Source organism: Panulirus ornatus, chromosome 5, assembly GCF_036320965.1.
Source record: "Panulirus ornatus isolate Po-2019 chromosome 5, ASM3632096v1, whole genome shotgun sequence".
Classification (NCBI taxonomy): domain Eukaryota; kingdom Metazoa; phylum Arthropoda; class Malacostraca; order Decapoda; family Palinuridae; genus Panulirus; species Panulirus ornatus.
In genome coordinates this window covers 35,171,085-35,183,982 of record NC_092228.1, presented here as the reverse complement: position 1 = coordinate 35,183,982, position 12,898 = coordinate 35,171,085, and the positions used below count along the sequence as shown (strand labels likewise).

The following is a 12,898-nucleotide window of genomic DNA, read 5'->3' as shown; positions in this document are numbered from 1 at the left end:
CTGTGGGACCAGAGTGTTGGGATCCTGCCCTCAAGCGTTGCGTTCCGTCTGTCACGTTCTGGAACATTTATCCTTTCCACATGAACAACTCTACCAGCAAGTGCTTCAAACTGAGTAGCCGGAGGTATATACAATGAGCAAGTGAAGCATGTTATCTATGTATGAATCACCTAAGAGCATGGTGGTAGGCGTCTGTTCTCGCCAACATATATATATATATGCAATTGAGTGGGAGAAGTATAAAAGAAAGAGACAGGAGGTCAAGAGAAAGGTGCAAGAGGTGAAAAAAAGGGCAAATGAGAGTTGGGGTGAGAGACTATCAGTAAATTTTAGGGAGAATAAAAAGATGTTCTGGAAGGAGGTAAATAGGGTGCGTAAGACAAGGGAGCAAATGGGAACTTCAGTGAAGGGCGTAAATGGGGAGGTGATAACAAGTAGTGGTGATGTGAGAAGGAGATGGAATGAGTATTTTGAAGGTTTGTTGAATGTGTCTGATGACAGAGTGGCAGATATAGGGTGTTTGGGTCGAGGTGGTGTGCAAAGTGAGAGGGTTAGGGAAAATGATTTGGTAAACAGAGAAGAGGTAGTGAAAGCTTTGCGGAAGATGAAAGCCGGCAAGGCAGCAGGTTTGGATGGTATTGCAGTGGAATTTATTAAAAAAGGGGGTGACTGTCTTGTTGACTGGTTGGTAAGGTTATTTAATGTATGTATGACTCATGGTGAGGTGCCTGAGGATTGGCGGAATGCGTGCATAGTGCCATTGTACAAAGGCAAAGGGGATAAGAGTGAGTGCTCAAATTACAGAGGTATAAGTTTGTTGAGTATTCCTGGTAAATTATATGGGAGGGTATTGATTGAGAGGGTGAAGGCATGTACAGAGCATCAGATTGGGGAAGAGCAGTGTGGTTTCAGAAGTGGTAGAGGATGTGTGGATCAGGTGTTTGCTTTGAAGAATGTATGTGAGAAATACTTAGAAAAGCAAATGGATTTGTATGTAGCATTTATGGATCTGGAGAAGGCATATGATAGAGTTGATAGAGATGCTCTGTGGAAGGTATTAAGAATATATGGTGTGGGAGGCAAGTTGTTAGAAGCAGTGAAAAGTTTTTATCGAGGATGTAAGGCATGTGTACGTGTAGGAAGAGAGGAAAGTGATTGGTTCTCAGTGAATGTAGGTTTGCGGCAGGGGTGTGTGATGTCTCCATGGTTGTTTAATTTGTTTATGGATGGGGTTGTTAGGGAGGTAAATGCAAGAGTTTTGGAAAGAGGGGCAAGTATGAAGTCTGTTGGGGATGAGAGAGCTTGGGAAGTGAGTCAGTTGTTGTTCGCTGATGATACAGCGCTGGTGGCGGATTCATGTGAGAAACTGCAGAAGCTGGTGACGGAGTTTGGTAAAGTGTGTGGAAGAAGAAAGTTAAGAGTAAATGTGAATAAAAGCAAGGTTATTAGGTACAGTAGGGTTGAGGGTCAAGTCAATTGGGAGGTGAGTTTGAATGGTGAAAAACTGGAGGAAGTGAAGTGTTTTAGATATCTGGGAGTGGATCTGTCAGCGGATGGAACCATGGAAGCGGAAGTGGATCATAGGGTGGGGGAGGGGGCGAAAATTTTGGGAGCCTTGAAAAATGTGTGGAAGTCGAGAACATTATCCCGGAAAGCAAAAATGGGTATGTTTGAAGGAATAGTAGTTCCAACAATGTTGTATGGTTGCGAGGCGTGGGCTATGGATAGAGTTGTGCGCAGGAGGATGGATGTGCTGGAAATGAGATGTTTGAGGACAATGTGTGGTGTGAGGTGGTTTGATCGAGTAAGTAACGTAAGGGTAAGAGAGATGTGTGGAAATAAAAAGAGCGTGGTTGAGAGAGCAGAAGAGGGTGTTTTGAAATGGTTTGGGCACATGGAGAGAATGAGTGAGGAAAGATTGACCAAGAGGATATATGTGTCGGAGGTGGAGGGAACGAGGAGAAGAGGGAGACCAAATTGGAGGTGGAAAGATGGAGTGAAAAGGATTTTGTGTGATCGGGGCCTGAACATGCAGGAGGGTGAAAGGAGGGCAAGGAATAGAGTGAATTGGAGCGATGTGGTATACAGGGGTTGACGTGCTGTCAGTGGATTGAATCAAGGCATGTGAAGCGTCCGGGGTAAACCATGGAAAGCTGTGTAGGTATGTATATTTGCGTGTGTGGACGTGTGTATGTACAAGTGTATGGGGGGGGTTGGGCCATTTCTTTCGTCTGTTTCCTTGCGCTACCTCGCAAACGCGGGAGACAGCGACAAAGTATAAAAAAAAAAAAAAAAAAAAAAAAAAAAAATATATATATATATATATATATATATATATATATATATATATATATATATATATATATATATATATATATATATATATATATATATTTTTTTTTTTTCGCTTTGTCGCTGTCTCCCGCGTTTGCTAGGTGGCGCAAGGAAACAGACGAAAGAAATGGCCCATCCCACCCCCATACACATGTATATACATACGTCCACACACGCAAATATACATACCTACACAGCTTTCCATGGTTTACCCCAGACGCTTCACATGCCTTGATTCAATCCACTGACAGCACGTCAACCCCGGTATACCACATCGCTCCAATTCACTCTATTCCTTGCCCTCCTTTCACCCTCCTGCATGTTCAGGCCCCGATCACACAAAATCTTTTTCACTCCATCTTTCCACCTCCAATTTGGTCTCCCTCTTCTCCTCGTTCCCTCCACCTCCGACACATATATCCTCTTGGTCAATCTTTCCTCACTCATTCTCTCCATGTGGCCAAACCATTTCAAAACACCCTCTTCTGCTCTCTCAACCACGCTCTTTTTATTTCCACACATCTCTCTTACCCTTACGTTACTTACTCGATCAAACCACCTCACACCACACATTGTCCTCAAACATCTCATTTCCAGCACATCCATCCTCCTGCGCACAACTCTATCCATAGTCCACGCCTCGCAACCATACAACATTGTTGGAACCACTATTCCTTCAAACATAACCATTTTTGCTTTCCGAGATAATGTTCTCGACTTCCACACATTCTTCAAGGCTCCCAGAATTTTCGCCCCCTTCCCCACCCTATGATCCACTTCCGCTTCCATGTTTCCATCCGCTGCCAGATCCACTCCCAGATATCTAAAACACTTCATTTCCTCCAGTTTTTCTCCATTCAAACTCACCTCCCAATTGACTTGACCCTCAACCCTACTGTACTTAATAACCTTCCTCTTATTCACATTTACTCTTAACTTTCTTCTTTCACACACTTTACCAAACTCAGTCACCAGCTTCTGCAGTTTCTCACATGAATCAGCCACCAGCGCTGTATCATCAGCGAACAACAACTGACTCACTTCCCAAGTTCTCTCATCCCCAACAGACTTCATACTTGCCCCTCTTTTCAAAACTCTTGCATTCACCTCCCTAACAACCCCATCCATAAACAAATTAAACAACCATGGAGACATCACACACCCCTGCCGCAAACCTACATTCACTGAGAACCAATCAATTTCCTCTCTTCCTACACGTACACATGCCTTACATCCTCGATAAAAACTTTTCACTGCCTCTAACAACTTGCCTCCCACACTATATATTCTTAATACCTTCCACAGAGCATCTCTATCAACTCTATCATATGCCTTCTCCAGATCCATAAATGCTACATACAAATCCATTTGCTTTTCTAAGTATTTCTCACATACATTCTTCAAAGCAAACACCTGATCCACACATCCTCTACCACTTCTGAAACCAAACTGCTCTTCCACAATCTGATGCTCTGTACATGCCTTCACCCTCTCAATCAATACCCTCCCATATAATTTGCCAGGAATACTCAACAAACTTATACCTCTGTAATTTGAGCACTCACTCTTATCCACGGGTAATATGAAACACGTAAAGTTCCCAGGTGCACTTTCGTGTAATAATCACATCATCAGGGGAGACAAGAGAGAAATATAACAGTCAGTTGATATACATCGAAGAGACGAAGCTATGACGCCATTTGGTAAACCTCTCTCGTCTAGAGTGAATTGGAGCGATGTGGTATACAGGGGTTGACGTGCTGTCAGTGGATTGAATCAAGGCATGTGAAGCGTCCGGGGTAAACCAAGGAAAGCTGTGTAGGTATGTATATTTGCGTGTGTGGACGTCTGTATGTACATGTTTATGGGGGGGGTTGGGCCATTTCTTTCGTCTGTTTCCTTGCGCTACCTCGCAAACGCGGGAGACAGCGACAAAGTATAAAAAAAAAAAAAAAAAAATATATATATATATATATATATATATATATATATATATATATATATATATATATATATATATATATATATATATATATATATATATATATATATATATGTATATATATATATATATATATATATATATATATATATATATATATATATATATATATATATATATATATATATATATATATATATATATATATATATGTATGTATATATATATATTCTTATGCGTCTACGGGGAAAATGAAGCACGAAAAGTTCCCAAGTGCACTATCGTGTAATAATCACATCATCAGGGGAGACACAAGAGAAAAATATAACACTCAGTTGATGTACATCGAAGAGACAAAGCTAAGACGCCATTTGGTAAACATGTGATTATCCAAAAAATACGATGAGCGTTCATAAACTTATCATTTTACAAACCTTATCAACAATAAAGTTTTCTAATTTGTATAGACCATCACTTATATTAAGATTATAATTCTTTGTGTATTTTATAATGGAAGATTCAATGAAATTTCTCTTGGTTCTGGAGTTAGAGTTAACAACTGAGATGGCGTTACTCCAGTCAATACAATGATCATAGTTTTTAACATGATTAAACAAGGCATTTGATTCTTGTCCCGTTCTTATACTATATTTATGTTGCTTAAGTCTAACAGAAAGATCCTCACCAGTCTGACCAACATAAAATTTTATCACAGTTTCCACAAGGAACTTTATAGATGCAACCAAGAGAATTTTCTGGTGAATTTCTGATTAAGATATTCTTTATAGTATTATTGTTGCTAAAGGCAACATTTACATTAAAGGATTTAAGCAACATGGGAAGCAAAGTGAAATTCTTATTAAAAGTGAGAACTAAAAAATCTTGGTGTCAATGGGAGGTTTGGGCTCAACTTTATAAAATGATTTCTTTGCTAACTTAAGGGATTTATCAATGAAAAATCTAGGGTACTTGAACGTAGATCCAATAGAGTATATCTTCTCAAACTCATCATCAATAAACTCTGGACTGCAAATACGTAATGCCCTAGGGAACATAGATTGAAATGATGATAATTTAACTCTGTCATCTTGACATTAGTAATAATGGATATATGAGCATACATCGGTGGGTTTCATATATATATATATATATATATATATATATATATATATATATATATATATATATATATATATATATATATATATATATATATATATATATATATATATATATATATATATATATATATATATATATATATATATATATATATATATATATATATATATATATATATATATATATATATATATATATATATATATATATATATATATATATATATATAAATATATACCCTCCCCTCCTTATATTTTAACTTTCCAAAAGGGCAAACAGAAGAAGGAGTCACGCGGGGAGTGCTAATCCTCCTCGAAGGCTCAGCTGGGGTGTCTGAATGTGTGTGGATGTAAACAAGGTGAGAAAAAAGGAGAGATAGGTGGTGTGTTTGAGGAGAGGAACCTGGATGTTTTGGCTCTGAGTGAAACGAAGCTGAAGGGTAAAGGGGAAGAGTGACTTGGGAATGTCTTGGGAGTAAAGTCAAGGGTTAGTGAGAGGACAAGAGCAATTGAAGGAGTAGCACTACTCCTGAAACAGGAGTGGTGGGAGTATATGAGAGAGTGTAAGAAAATAAACTCTAGATTAATATCGGTAAAACTGAAAGTGAATGAAAAGAGATGGGTGATTATTGGTGCATATGCACCTGGGCATGAGAAGAAAGTTCATGAGAGGCAAGTGTTTTGGGAGCAGCTGAGTGAGTGTGTTAGTGGTTTTGATGCACAAGACCGGGTTATAGTGATGGGTGATTTCAATGCAGAGGTGAGTAATGTGGCAGCTGAGGGAATAATTGGTATACATGGAGTGTTCAATGTTGCAAATGGAAATGGTGAAGAGGATGTAGATTTGTGCTGAAAAAGGAATGTTGATTGGGAATACCTGGTTTAAAAAGCGAGATATACATAAGTATACTTATGTAAGTAGGAGAGATGGCCATAGAGCGTTATTGGATTACGCGTTAATTGATAGGCCCCCGATAAAGAAACTTTTGGACGTTAATGTGCTGTGAGGTGCAACTGGAAGGGTGTCTGATCATTATCTTGCGGAGGCGAAAGTGAGGATTTGTAGATGTTTTCAAAAAAGAAGAGAGAATGTTGGGGTGAAGGGGTGGTGAGAGTAAGTAAGCTTGGGAAGGAGACTTGTATGAGGAGGTACCAGGAGAGACCGAGTACAGAATGGAAAAAGGTGAGAACAAAGGACGTACAGGGAGTGGGTGAGGAATGGGATGTATTTAGTTAAGCAGTGATGGTTTGTGCAAAAGATGCTTGTGGCATGAGAAGCGTGGGGGATGGGCAGATTAGAAAGGGTAGTCAGTGGTGGGATGAAGAAGTAAGATTTTTAGTGAAACAGAAGAGAGAGGCATTTGGACGATTTCTGAAGGGAAATAATGCAAATGACTGGGAGATGTATAAAAGAAAGAGGCAGCAGGTCAAGAGAAAGGTGCAAGAGGTAAAAAAGAGGGCAAATGAGAGTTGTGGTGAGAGAGTATCATTAAATTTTCGGGAAAATAGAAATATGTTTTGGAAGGAGGTGAATAAAGTGCGTAAGACCAGGGAACAAATGGGAACGTCAGTGAAGGGGCTAATGGGGAGGTGATAAAAAGTAGTGGTGATGTGAGAAGAGGATGGAGTGAGTATTTTGAAGGTCGGTTGAATGTCTTTGATGATAGAGTGGTAGATATAGGGTGTTTTGGTCGAGTTGGTGTGGAAAGTGTGCGGGTTAGGGAGAATTATTTGGTAAACAGAGAAGAGGAAGTAAAAGCTATCAGGAAGATGAAAGCCGACAAGGAAGCGGGTTTGGATGGTATTGCAGTAGAATTTATTAAAAAGGGGGTGACTTTATTGATGACTGGTTGGTAAGGTTATTTAAAGTATGTATGACTCATGGTGAGGTGCCTGAGGATTGGGGGAATGATTGCATAGTGCCATTGTACAAAGGCAAAGGGGCTAAAAGTAAGTGCTCAAATTTCAGAGGTATAAGTTTGTTGAGTAATCCTGGGAAATTATATAGTAGGGTATTGAAAGAGAGGATGAAGGCATGTACGGAGCATCAGATTGGGGAGGAGCAGTGTAGTTTCATAAGTAGTAGAGAAGGTGTGGATCAGGAGTTTACTTTGAAAAATGTATGTAAGAAATACTTAGAAAACCAAATGGATTTGTATATAGCATTTATGGATCTGGTAAAGGCATATGAAAAAGTTGATAGAGATGCTCTGTGGAAGGTATTGAGAACATATTGTGTGGGAGGCAGGTTGTTAGAAGCAGTGAAAAGTTTTTATCGAGGATGTAAGGCATGTGTACGTGTAGGAAGAGAGGAAAGAGATTGGTTCTCAGTGAATGTAGGTTTGCGGCAGGGGTGTGTGATGTCTCCATGGTTGTTTAATTTGTTTATGGATGGGTTGTTAAGGAGGTGAATGCAAGACTTTTGGAAAGAGGGGCAAGTATGCAGTCTATTTTGGATGAGAGAGCTTGGGAAGTGAGTCATTTGTTGTTCGCTGATGATACATTGCTGTTGGCTGATTCATGTGAGAAACTGCTGAAGCTGGTGACTGAGTTTGGTAAAGTGTGTGAAAAAAGAAGGCTGACAGTAAATGTGAATAAGAGGAAAGTTATTAGGTACTGTAGTGTTGAGGGACAAGTCAACTGGGAGGTAAGTTTGAATGGGGAAAAACTGGAGGAAGTGAAATATTTTACATATCTTGGAGTGGATTTGGCAGTAGATGGAACCAAGGAAGCGGAAGTGAATCATAGGCTGGTGGAGGGGGCGAAAGTACAGAGAGCTTTGAAGACAGTGTGGAAGTCGAGAACATTATTTTGGAAAGCAAAAATGGGTATGTTTGAAGGAATAGTGGTTCCAACAATGTTATATAGTTGCGAGGCGTGGGCTATAGATAGAGTTGTGCGCAGGAGGATGGATGTGCTGGAAATGAGATGTTTGAGGACAATGTGTGGTGTGAGGTGGTTTGATCGAGTAAGTAACGTAAGGGTAAGAGAGATGTGTGGAAATAAAAAGAGCGTGATTGAGAGAGCAGAAGATGGTGTTTTGAAATGGTTCGAGCACATGGAGAGAATGAGTGAGGAAAGATTGACCAAGAGAATATATGTGTCGGAGGTGGAGGGAACGAGGAGAAGAGGGAGACCAAATTGGAGGTGGAAAGATGGAGTGAAAAAGATTTTGTGTGATCGGGGCCTGAACATGCAGGAGGGTGAAAGGAGGGCAAGGAATAGAGTGAATTGGAGCGATGTGGTATACCGGGGTTGACGTGCTGTCAGTGGATTGAATCAAGGCATGTGAAGCGTCTGGGGTAAACCATGGAAAGCTGTGTAGGTATGTATATTTGCGTGTGTGGACGTATGTATATACATGTGTATGGGGGTGGGTTGGGCCATTTCTTTCGTCTGTTTCCTTACGCTACCTCGCAAACGCGGGAGACAGCGACGAAAAAAAAAAAATATATATATTTTATTTATATATATATATATATATATATATGGGAGGTGAGTTTGAATGGTGAAAAACTGGAGGAAGTGAAGTGTTTTAGATATCTGGGAGTGGATCTGTCAGTGGATGGAACCATGGAAGCGGAAGTGGATCATAGGGTGGGGGAGGGGGCGAAAATTTTGGGAGCCTTGAAAAATGTGTGGAAGTCGAGAACATTATCCCGGAACGCAAAAATGGGTATGTTTGAAGGAATAGTAGTTTCAACAATGTTGTATGGTTGCGAGGCGTGGGCTATGGATAGAGTTGTGCGCAGGAGGATGGATGTGCTGGAAATGAGATGTTTGAGGAAAATGTGTGGTGTGAGGTGGTTTGATCGAGTAAGTAACGTAAGGGTAAGAGAGATGTGTGGAAATAAAAAGAGCGTGGTTGAGAGAGCAGAAGAGGGTGTTTTAAAATGGTTTGGGCACATGGAGAGAATGAGTGAGGAAAGATTGACCAAGAGGATATATGTGTCGGAGGTGGAGGGAACGAGGAGAAGAGGGAGACCAAATTGGAGGTGGAAAGATGGAGTGAAAAAGATTTTGTGTGATCGGGGCTTGAACATGCAGGAGGGTGAAAGGAGGGCAAGGAATAGAGTGAATTGGAGCGATGTGGTATACAGGGGTTGACGTGCTGTCAGTGGATTGAATCAAGGCATGTGAAGCGTCCGGGGTAAACCATGGAAAGCTGTGTAGGTATGTATATTTGTGTGTGTGGACGTGTGTATGTACATGTGTATGGGGGGGGTTGGGCCATTTCTTTCGTCTGTTTCCTTGCGCTACCTCGCAAACGCGGGAGACAGCGACAAAGTATAAAAAAAAAAAAAAAAAAAAATATATATATTTATATATATATATATATATATATATATATATATATATATATATATATATATGTATTTTTCTTTTTTTTTTTTTTTTGCTTTGTCGCTGTCTCCCGTGTTTGCGAGGTAGCGCTAGGAAACACACGAAAGAAATGGCCCAACCCACCCCCATACACATGTATATACATACACGTCCACACACGCAAATATACATACCTACACAGCTTTCCATGGTTTACCCCAGACGCTTCACATACCGTGATTCAGTCCACTGACAGCACGTCAACCCCGGTGTACCACATCGATCCAATAGTGTGGTTTCAGAAGTGGTAGAGGATGTGTGGATCAGGTGTTTGCTTTGAAAAATGTATGTGAGAAATACTTAGAAAAGCAAATGGATTTGTATGTAGCATTTATGGATCTGGAGAAGGCATATGATAGAGTTGATAGAGATGCTCTGTGGAAGGTATTAAGAATATATGGTGTGGGAGGCAAGTTGTTAGAAGCAGTGAAAAGTTTTTATCGAGGATGTAAGGCATGTGTACGTGGAGGAAGAGAGGAAAGTGATTGGTTCTCAGTGAATGTAGGTTTGCGGCAGGGGTGTGTGATGTCTCCATGGTTGTTTAATTTGTTTATGGATGGGGTTGTTAGGGAGGTGAATGCAAGAGTTTTGGAAAGAGGGGCAAGTATGAAGTCTGTTGGGGATGAGAGAGCTTGGGAAGTGAGTCAGTTGTTGTTCGCTGATGATACAGCGCTGGTGGCTGATTCATGTCAGAAACTGCAGAAGCTGGTGACTGAGTTTGGTAAAGTGTGTGAAAGAAGAAAGTTAAGAGTAAATGTGAATAAGAGCAAGGTTATTAGCTACAGTAGGGTTGAGGGTCAAGTCAATTGGGAGGTGAATTTGAATGGAGAAAAACTGGGAGTCGATCTGGCAGCGGATCGAACCATACTTATATATATATATATATATATATATATATATATATATATATATATATATATATATATATATATATATATATATATATATATATATATATATATATATATACATATATATATTTTTTTTTTTTTCATACTTTCCGCCATTTCCCGAGATAGGGAGCTAGCGTTAAGAACAGAGGACTGGGCCTTTGAGGGAATATCCTCACCTGGACCCCTTCTCTGTTCCCTCTTTTCGAAAAAAAAAAAGAAAAAACGAGAGGGGAGAATTTCCAGGCCCCCGCTCCCTTCCCTTTAGTCGCCTTCTACGACACGCAGGGAATACGTGGGAAGTATTCTTTCTCCCCTATCCCCAGGGATAATATATATATATATATATATATATATATATATATATATATATATATATATATATATATATATATATATATATATATATATATATATATATATATATATATATATATATATATATATATATACATATATATACATACGCAAATATACATACCTACACAGCTTTCTATGGTTTACCCCAGACGCTTCACATGTCCTGATTCAATCCACTGACAGCACGTCCACCCCGGTATACCACATCGATCCAATTCACTCTATTCCTTGCGCTCCTTTCACCCTCCTGCATGTTGAGGCCCCGATCACACAAAATCTTTTTCACTCCTTCTTTCCACCTCCAATTTGGTCTCCCACTTCTCCTCGTTCCCTCCACATCCGACACATATATCCTCTTGGTCAATCTTTCCTTACTCATTCTCTCCATGTGCCCAAACCATTTCAAAACACCCTCTTCTGCTCTCTCAACCACGCTCTTTTTATTTCCACATATCTCTCTTACCCTTACGTTACTTACTCGATCAAACCACCTCACACCACACATTGTCCTCAAACATCTCATTTCCAGCACATTCATCCTCCTGCGCACAACTCTATCCATAGCCCACGCTTCGCAACCATACAACATTGTTGGAACCACTATTCCTTCAAACATACCCATTTTTGCTTTCCGAGATAATGTTCTCGACTTCCACACATTCTTCAAGGCTCCCAGGATTTTCGCCCCCTCCCCCACCCTATGATGCACTTCCGCTTCCATGGTTCCATCCGCTGCCAGATCCACTCCCAGATATCTAAAACAAGTGTTTTAGATATATATATATATATATATATATATATATATATATATATATATATATATATATATATATATATATATATGAGTGAGGAAAGATTGACCAAGAGGATATATGTGTTAGCGGTGGAGGGAACGAGGAGAAGTGGGAGACCAAATTGGAGGTAGAAAGATGGAGTGAAAAAGATTTTGTGTGATCGGGGCCTGAACATGCAGGAGGGTGAAAGGCGGGCAAGGAATAGAGTGCATTGGATCGATGTGGTATACCGGGGTTGACGTGCTGTCAGTGGATTGAATCAGGCATGTGAAGTGACTGGGGTAAACCCTGGAAAGCTGTGTAGGTATGTATATTTGCGTGTGTGGACGTATGTATATACATGTGTATGGGGGTGGGTTGGGCCATTTCTTTCGTCTGTTTCCTTGCGCTACCTCGCAAACGCGGGAAACAGCGACAAAGCAAAATATATATATATATATATATATATATATATGTATATATATATATATATATATATATATATATATATATATATATATATATATATATATTTTTATATATATATATATATATATATATATATATATATATATATATATATATATATATATATATATATATATATATATATATATATATATATATATATATATATATTTCATGGTACTCTCTCATCCCAGCTCTCATTTGCCCTGATTAGTATATTGAAATTTAGGTTTAAACTATAGTTTAAAAGTACCGAAAGGGAAAGTTTATATATAAAGGAAAATTTAATTTTAGAAAAGAAGATATAGAATTTTGTACCTTTTGTTTCAGGGAGAATTAAATTTTTCCAGATAAAATGGATATCCCGAAAAGAGAATGGCTACAAAATTAAAATTGTCTTAGTTGTAAATAAGTTTTTAATAATTTTTTAGTGATGAAATATTAATCGAGTATTTTGATATCTGGTTATTTAAAAAAATAAATTAATTTTGTTTGAACGTAGGTAAAATTAATTCAAGTAGATAATTGGAGGGTAAAGCTTCTGATTAATTAATTAGACAGAAAGTAACATGATTGGATTTATTTTCACTAAGCTTAGAAGTAGCTATGTTAATTTTTTTAACTAAG

At 39.0% G+C, this 12,898-nt stretch overlaps 1 protein-coding gene across 1 annotated transcript in view; it reads left to right on the top strand.

Annotated features, from left to right (window-relative positions):
* Positions 1 to 12,898, top strand: part of LOC139748803 (probable glutamate receptor) — a 119,218-nt gene that overhangs the window by 38,209 nt on the left and 68,111 nt on the right. The window lies entirely within an intron of this gene.